The following is a 9,927-nucleotide window of genomic DNA, read 5'->3' as shown; positions in this document are numbered from 1 at the left end:
GTTTACTTGTTCATTTCCATATATTCGAAGTTGTAAACCATATTTAGGACTTTATGGTCTAAATGGAGTATGACAGAATGGGCATTTACATCACACATTGAATTTGTCCATAATATCAACTATATGCTCTTTTAAGGTTTAAACGGACTCAAAATGACATTTGCATTACTTTCGAGGCATGCAAGCGTATTTTACCTCCGTTTTACACCAAAAGGACATATGATTGAAATGGAGGCATTAAAATTGATTCGCAATCCATGGTGATTAATGACAAATCGTTTTGCATGATTAGGTTCAATGGGAAAACTAGACATCCAAGTAATTCCCATTCCTCGGAAGGAACTTGTTGCCTGGTGGAAAGGCATGTCCGAGGACAACCAAACTTATGTCCAAGAAAGGCTTGGATACCTTCTCGAACTTATGCATGTAGAACATCAAGTCAGTTTAGTCCAAGCTTTGGCACATTTTTGGGAGGCTTCCACCGCCACATTCCATCTTGAAGAACATGAATTGGTGCCAACATTAGAAGAATATCAAGCCGCCATTGGAATTAATTCTAAACCTAGAGTCGTAGAGCCACCCGTTGGACTTAATCCTGTGAACCTTTTAGCCGAATTCCTTAACCTCAAAACTTCCAAAATAGAAAAGCTAATCAAATCAAACACGGGTAGATTTCCATTATCCTTCCTAATAGACAACTTTTCAAAACTTCCTAAGGAAATGGGAAACACTTCAGCCCGGGTATTTATTCTAGCTTTATTCGGCTTTATTCTATTTCCCATGTCTAGAACGGGATTAGACCCTTTAGTGGCTGTGATCGCAAAACAAACATGTCTTAAGTGGGACTTCTCTAATATGCTTCTTGCCCAAACCGTCATCTCCTTAAACACATACCAAAATCATGGGAAGGGTATCTTTCAAGCTTCTACTGGTCTTTTATCATTATGGTTCATTTCACACATTCGACCGTGGTGTCGTTTCATGAACATTCGCGAAATTTGTTCGGCGATAAATCCAATTGAATGATATATTCGTCTCCAAAGCAAATTACCCAAACAATCTTTCTTAGATTGGGCCAATTTCATTAGAGCCTTAACTCCTGATCAAATCCAATGGCGGATCAATTGGCCAAAGATTAGTAAGGCGAAGATCACGAGCCGAGAGGGAAATGTGGTACCATTGCTTGGTTTGAGTGGAGGAGCAGCTTATTGCCCTCTAAGGGTTATTAGACAATTTGGGATACTTCAGCAAGTACCACCGGTATGGAATCCCGAAGAGTTCGCCTTTGACATCCCAAGTGGAATTATACCCGAAGAGGAGAAGAATGTCCTTCAAGCCAAAATTCACAAGATCATCTTATCTTTGGATAACCCACTCAAACAAATAATCGAGTGGCCAAAAAGCTTGGAAGAAGACATGAAGATTTGCATTGCCTCTAAAGAATATATCAAATGGATGGAAAATAAGCGTCCAATTGATGTCGAGCCATATATCCTGTTGAGCATGGTATCAGACCCTATAGATGAGTATGTCCCGGAATACATTGTTCCAAGCATGCCTGGAGTGGAACCCTACGTCCCTGAAGAGGTTGTGATCGATGTGGAAGAATGGGAGTCTCGAGCCAAGGAACAGGAAGAATACCAAAAGGCGAAATCTATCTTAGCTAGCAAGAACCTAGGATTGGATAATTTAGATTCCCATTTGAGTTTAAAATCATGATGTCAAACAATTTCAAATTTTATATGCAATGATGGATTGATCATTTTCTAAACATGCATAGATAATTTCAGAACATGATTTCAAAACATAAAGGAATCACCATGGATTGCAATTCTTTGAATTGTATGATTCCTTGAGAAAGACATTGATGAAGGATTTTATACAAAGCTAAGGCTTGTATGAAATTTCTTATCCTTGATAATCTTATGAAACCATACAATTAAAAGAATGTAGGGTTTCATGATCATTTTACTATGCTGATATTGGGTCTTTTTTTTGGCGAATCAAGTTGTTTAGTAACGAAAGGTAAAAGACCTCGGACTCGCCTACAAGTTAGAATGGTAGAAGAAGAAACCCGTGCTCGACTATTTGAAATCGAGAATCAAATGACCCAAATGGTTGCAATGATGGCGGAAATGAAGGCCTTTATTCTCGCATCTCGAGGATCTTATCCCACTACTCCAAATGTAAGAGCTTCAAACGCTACCGAAACACCAATTGAAGACCCAGTCAGAAACAAAGAACCAGTTCAAGAAAATCCTCCAAAGACTACACCTGAGGTAGTGAATTTGGAAGATGATGATCAAATCAAAAAAGCATCCAAAACAAAGGATGAAGAAGAGGCCAAGAGATTGGCCAAAATTGAAGAATGCTTAGCAAGTCAAGGCTATAAGCTTCAAAGGTTCGACAAGTTCTCACCGTACAGAAAACTATAAGGAACCGGAGTTCGTGAGCAAATATGATGGCACTAGTTGCCCCAAAAGCCATTTGAAGTATCATCTCCGTAAGATGGCAAGATATTCAAACAACACGCCACTTTTTATCAGCACATTTCAAGATAGTTTGAGAGGGGCAACCGTTGCATGGTATACAACCCTCGACATAGAAGACTTCATTGAATGGGATCATTTGGCGGGAGAATTTTTTCGCCAGTACAAGTTTAATGTTGAAGTACTCCCAACTAGAGAGGATCTCGTCAGAATCGAGAAGCGGGAGAATGAAGGGTTCAAAGCCTATGCTCAGAGATGGAAAGCTGTTGCCTCACAAGTAAAGCCTGACATAAGTGAAGACGAGCTCATTAAGCTCTTTCTAAAATCATTGCCAACTGAGTATTACGACAAGCTTCATGTATCAGGCTGTCAGACATTCACCATGTTGGTCAAAGTAGGTGAGAGAATTGAATGGGGTTTGAAAGAAAAGAAGGCTCAAGAAACAGCAGTACGAAGGTCTTACCCCGAGAAAAAAGACAAAGAACCCATCCAAGAAGTGGCTATAGTGTCGAGCCCAAGTACTCATCAAGCATCATTTCCGAAGCAATCAAATGTTGCTTGGAAAAATCCAAGGCAATTCGAGCCAAATAAAAGGCCCGTGAGGCAATATACACCGTTCCCCCGACCCCTGTCAAAACTATTATCAATGCTTTTGGAAAGGCATTTGGTGGCCAAGGAAGTACCGAGAGATAATCCTGCGAGATTTTCTTGATATGATGAGTCAAAAACTTGCACCTATCACATGGGAGAAAGAGGACATGATGTGAATAATTGTCCCATTCTAAAGTACAAGGTTCAACAGCTCATTGACAAGAAGATATTAAACTTCCAAGAGCCCGAGCCAAATGTACATCAGAATCCTCTTCCTGAGCACAATACAGTAAACATGATCAAGGATGAGGAAACAGTAATCGAGTCCGATGATGAAGATGAATATGAAGTCAAGATTAAAGCTTCTCGATTAAGAGAGGCCCGATTTCGTCAAGAAGCACTCCTAAAAGGCGAGATTATAGACAACTTGGGAGAAGATTCCGGAAAATATAACTTCCAAGTGAAATATACCCCACTGCCATGGGCATTCAAAAAGGAAGTAATTGTGCCTAATGGCTGGGGTGGTATGGACGATGAAACCAGTCCTGAAGAGAAAGCTATACCCAAGAAAGAAATGCTTCAAGATGAAATAAATCATGATGAAAAGGAGAAAGAAAAAGTCCGTCAGGGTGAAAGGCGTTTCACCCAGAAGTCATCTATTGAAGGTGAAATTGTAGACTTAATCAGTCAAGACAACGGTAAATACAATTACCGTGTCAAATATACACCACCGCCATGGGCATTCAAAAATGAAGACATTGAACCAGATGGATGGGATGGCATGGATGAGGTCCCGATCAGCCAATTGAATCTCGAGGAGAATGAAGATCAAGAAAAAAAAAAAGAAGAAAAAGACTCACTGAGGTGATAAGCGATTTGTTCAAAAAGCACGAAGACAAGGTTAAGTTGTTGACTATCTGGGTCAAGACAGCGGTAAATACAATTACCGTGTCAAATATACACCTCCTTCATAGGCATTCAAAAACGAATTAATCACACCTGATGGTTAGGGTGGAATGGATGCTGACGAAGCCAATAGAAGCATAGTATCCATGGTTACACCATTTCTAATCAAGCTTGATGAGGTAGATAAATATAAGGAGGAGGAAGGTCTCGTCACACCAATCACTATTTAACTTCCCATTGATCAGCTAAGGATCGAAGAAGAAGAAACGCAGCCTGTGATCATCACTCTCCCTTCAAAAGAAAAGTTTGACACTAAGTATGTACCTTGGGATTACTCTTTCAAGGAAGTCAATGCCACAACTCGGTCGGGAAGATGCACTGTCCGGAAGGAAAGTGAACACAAAAAGAAAGGAGTAACCGAAGAAGATGTTAAACAGTTACTTTCAGTCATGAAGACAAGTGAATTTGAGGTAATTGAACAGCTAAGAAAGATGCCGGCACAGATTTCTCTGTTAGATCTCTTTAAGACTTCAGAAAGCCATAAAATGGTGCTTATGAAGCTTCTCAATGAGGTGCACGTCCCGGAGACAATTAATGAAGTACAATTGGAAAACTTTGTCGGCGCTATTCTTTTGAAGGATCAAATTGCCTTCTCTGATGAAGATTTCCGAATTGACGGGCATTCTCACAATAAAGCCATGTATATTGCCGTCAAATGCCGAGGCAAGGAGGTGTCACGGGTGCTGATCGATAATGGTTCCACACTTAATTTGTGTCCACTAAGCACACTACATCGCTTGGGGATTAGTGAAGAGCTCATCAAACCTTCTAAGGCAACATTGCACTCGTTTGATGGAATGAAGAAAGACGTTATTGGCGATATCGAGCTCGAGGTAAACATAGGCCCTGTGCCTTTCCTGATTGACTTCCAAGTAGTAGATATTCCAAGGACTTTCAACTTGTTACTAGGAAGACCTTGGATTCATATGGCTAACGCCATTCCTTCAAGTATCCATCAAAAGGTCAGATTTGTCATTAATGGCAAAATGATCACCATACACGGGGAGACAGATTTCACCACCTACAAGGAGAGTGCAATACCATATGTCGAACCCGAAGTGAAAGAAGAACCAAGTTATCATTCCTTCGAAATGATCTCAATGGTGCAAATTCCTGCTAGTTGCATCATAAAATCCCCGGAGTTCTCGACATCATCCATTATGTATGGAAGGATGTTATGTCAGTATGGATTTACTCCCGGTAATGGCCTTGGATCGAAATCCCAAGGAATCAAGGAACCTATCACTCCTCTCGCTATAAGGATGAAGTACGGAGTAGGTTATATTCCAGTTGATACTAAAGATCACCATGGAGGCCAAGGCCGAGGTCGAAAGAACCACGGAGGCTGTAGAGGCCGAGGTGATCGCCTCATTAATCCATCCATATGGAAGGGCAAAGCTAAAGAGCTTCTCTATCATCATATCCACATCAAGAAAATTTTTCCTGGACCTTCCAAGCTACTTCAAGAAGAAGACTTACATGCAGAGGAAGAATTTGTTCTGCCAAGTTTATTAGAAGAGAATACCATCAACGTTATCATAACTGAGGCGGAAGTTACCTACGTACTGGAGTAGGAAGATTCTCTTGAATTTTTGCTACTAGCTTTTTTCTATTGCATTTTGTTGATTGCCATTTTCAAATTTCTTGTTATTTCATTTGTAATTTCAATTCAGTTGCAATTTACATTCCTTTTGATATAGATGTAATCGCGTTTTTCAATTAAATAAAAGTAATCAAATGTTTTGTTAAGGACATGTAGAAACAAAACCAAACCTATAATGAACATTATCCTCATTCATGAGATTTGAGGCTTTGGGTTTTTATATTGCTCCTCATTGCGAAAATGATTTTAAGAGCAAGGAAGTCTGATGATATGAGGACTAGCTCTGTCTTTATGTTCTTTCAAAACAAGTTTCAAAATGAATTTCCAAAAAGTTTTTCATAGGACCATGTGCGTTACTTACTTTGTATGCAAATACTAATCATGTTTGTTACATGTTAGGCATGAGCATTCACATATCCATAATAAGTTCATATGTGACCCAAATCTTTTCGAGGAGATCACTTGCGATATTGAAGTGGATAATGAAGATGAGGAATGGATCAGAAGGGAATGGATCCGTCATGAAGAATCAAAGCCACTCATGTTAGAGGAAATGATTACTGTTAATCTGGGTGATAAAGAGAATCCCAAAGAGGTTAAGATTGGAGAAAGTCTTCCCTCAGTAGAAGCAGAAAGAATCACAGATTTGCTCAAGGAATATCAAGATATATTCGCATGGTCTTATGCTGACATGCCAGGCCTTGATCCAAGCATAGTTGAACATGCTCTGCCAATTGATCCAAGTATTCCACCAAAGAAGCAAAAACTGAGGCGAACAAAGCTAGAATTGGCGAAGAAAATAAAAGAAGAAGTGATGAAATTACTCAAAGTCGGTTTCATTGAAGTAGTACCATATCCAAAATGGGTTGCCAACATAGTACCTGTAATGAAGAAAGATGGTCGGGTGTGGGTGTGCGTTGATTATCGCGACCTAAATAAAGCAAGCCCTAAGGATGATTTCCCGCTTCCACATATCGATGTATTAGTGGATAGCACTGCTAGGTTCGAAACATTTTCATTCATGGATGGTTTCTCAGGATATAATCAAATCCTCATGAAGAAAGAGGATAAGGCGAAAATGTCCTTCATAACACCATGTGGCACATTTTGTTACAAAGTGATGCCTTTCGATCTGAAAAATGCTGGTGCTACATATCAAAGGGCAATGGTAACTTTGTTCCGTGACACGATGCACAAAGAAATCGAGGTATATGTGGATGACATGATTGCAAAATCCAAACAAGGAGAAGATCATGTTGAGGTGCTTCGCAAATTGTTCGAAAGACTTAGAAAGTACAAGTTGCGGCTGAACCCCAACAAGTGTGTATTTGGGGCAAAATCTGGCAAACTGCTAGGATTTGTAGTTAGTAACAGGGGCATCGAAATAAATCCTTTCAAGATCAAGGCAATATACGACTTAAAGACTCCTTCTATGGTAAAAGAAGTGAGAAGCTTGTTGGGGCGATTAAACTACATTGCCCGTTTCATATATCAGCTTTCTGAGACTGCTAAATCATTTTTCAAGTTATTGAAGAAAAATGCCAAAGTAAAGTGGGATGCGGAATGTCAACAAACCTTTAACAAGATCAAAGAATATCTGGTATGCCCACCAGTGTTGGTACCACCAATTCCTGGAGTCCCACTGATCTTATATTTGACAATTCACTATGAGTCGTTAGGAGCGGTGCTTGTACAAAGAAGACCAAATGATAGTAAAGAACAAGCCATTTATTACTTGAGCAAGAAATTCACAACATCAGAAGTGAATTACCCAGCAGTTGAGAAGACATGCATTGCATTGATTTGGGTATTACACAGATTAAGACAGTACACTCTTCATCACCAAATTTTGCTAGTGACCGAGAATGATCCGATCAAGTACCTTCTTGAGAAATCCTCCTTGGTCGGAAAATTAGCAAAGTGGCAAGTCTTGTTATCTGAGTTCGACATCAGAAGTTTATCCCAAAAGTCAGTCAAAGGACGAGCAATAGCAGACATGTTGGCAGAAAATTTGCAGAATATTGCCAGTTCTAAAGAACGACTTGATGACCACATATTGACATTAGTCGACGACAAATGGACCATGTATTTTGATGGTGCAACCAACTTATCTGGATCAGGAACTGGGGTAGTACTGATCTCCCCATAAGGTCAACATTATCCGGTATCTACGAAATTGATATTTCCATGCACTAATAACGTCGCCGAATACGAAGCATGCATTCTCGGCTTACAATTAGCCCTTTCAATGAGAGTAAAAAGGTTGCAAGTATATGGAGATTCTATGCTCATCATATTGCAAACAACTGGTGAATGGCAAACTCGAGATGCCAAGTTGATTCCTTATCACAGATATTTAGAAGATATGATAGAAAGTTTCGAAGAGGTAACATTCGATTATCTTCCAAGAGCTCAGAATCATTTTACAGATGCTCTTGCAACTTTATCATCCTTACTACAAGCTGAAGATGGTATGAATATAAAACCATTGAGAATTAATATTCTTGAACAGCCAGCTCATTGAATGATGGTCCAAGTAGAGTTCGACAATGAACCATGGTATCATGACATCAAAAGATATCTTCAATCAGGAGAATTTCCTGAAGAAAGCCAACCAGGTGACAGGAAGTTTATAAGGAAGATAGCCAACAAATTCTTCCTCGGTGGTCAAACCCTCTACAAGAAATCATTTGATTCAACCCTGTTAAGATGTGTGGATGCTACAGAAGTTGAACAGATCATGAAAGAAATTCATGAGGGTGAATGTGGACCGCACATGAATGGACATCTTCTAGCCCGAAAGATTATGAGATCGGGATACTATTGGATGACAATGGAATCAGATTGCATCCAACATGCGAGATGTTGCCATCAATGTCAGGTTTATGGAGATAAAATCAATGCACCGCCAAATGACCTGCATCAAATGTCCGAGCCATGGCCATTTTCAATGTGGGGCATTGATATGATTGGTCCAATCAACCCCAAGGCCTCAAATGGACACCTGTTTATCCTGGTTGCTATTGACTGTTTCACTAAATAGATTGAAGTAAACTCCTACACAAATGTTACTGCCAAGAACGTTGCAAGATTCATCAGGCGGGACATCATTTCTAGGTATGGAGTTGCAAAAGCAATAATTACGGACAATGGCTCAAATCTAAACAACAGAATTGTAGATGATTTACTTGAGCACTTCCATGTCCGACATCTGAACTCATCTCCATATCGTCCACAAATGAATGGAGTAGTTGAAGCAGCAAATAAAAATATCAAGAAGATACTAGCCAAGACAGTCGAAAATTATCGTGATTAGCACGAAAGGTTGCCGTATGCTCTGATGGTATACCATACTTCAATTCGAACATCAACTGAAGCAACCCCATTTTCCTTGGTTTACGGAATGGAAGCAGTGCTACCTATTGAAGTAGAAATTCCTTCATTAAGGATACTATCTTAGTTAAAGCTTTCAGAAGCTGAGTGGATCCAACAAAGATATGAACAACTCAACATGATCGATAAAAGGAGATTAAGAGCTATATGCCATGGACAAGCCTATCAAAGACGAGTGGCTAAATCCTTTAATCGAAAGATGAAACCGAGAAATTTCAAAACAGAAGATTTAGTAGTGAGGAAAGTCATCTTCAACAATTCAGATCCTCGTGGCAAATTCACTCCGAATTATGAGGGTCCATACATTGTCAAGAAGGTTCTTCTTGGAGGAGCATTGATTCTTGTAGATATGGCAGGAACGGAACTAGCCTATCCTGTAAATGCAGATGCTGTCAAGATTTTCTACCCATAAAATAAAGACAAACATTCAAGAAAAGATTCGGGTCACTTTAGAACATGTGCATATCATATATATCATGCATACCATGCATCTCATGAACATGTTTATCTGTTTTGCAGAAGAAAGCAAAAAGAATCTGAATCAGTTGATGATTTCAGAATTCCCAATAGAGTTATCAAATAGTAGAGGGAAGTATCACTTCCAATTCTATTTTCCATTTATATCCTCTAATGTGCTTTCCTTTTTATCATCCCCAGAGAGACAAAGAAAAAGGGAGCAACAACAGAAGAATCCCCAGTGGAACCAAAGCAAAAACATGCAAACAAGAGGGATCTTGATAAATTGATCAGATAAGTATCCCTAAATCATGAGGGCATGTGCTAAAGAGGTTGCATTTCTAAGAGAAAAATCAAACTTTTTCTTCCCCAAGCGGAATGACACTAAGGGTGAGCAAAAACAAAAACAAAAACAAATTGTTTTAAAAA

This window comes from Syzygium oleosum, unplaced genomic scaffold (assembly GCF_021117445.2).
Source record: "Syzygium oleosum isolate NSW1041296 unplaced genomic scaffold, Sole_v2.1 Sole_v2.28, whole genome shotgun sequence".
Taxonomy (NCBI): domain Eukaryota; kingdom Viridiplantae; phylum Streptophyta; class Magnoliopsida; order Myrtales; family Myrtaceae; genus Syzygium; species Syzygium oleosum.
The sequence above is the reverse complement of the archived record's forward strand: the minus strand, read 5'-3'. Positions refer to the sequence as shown.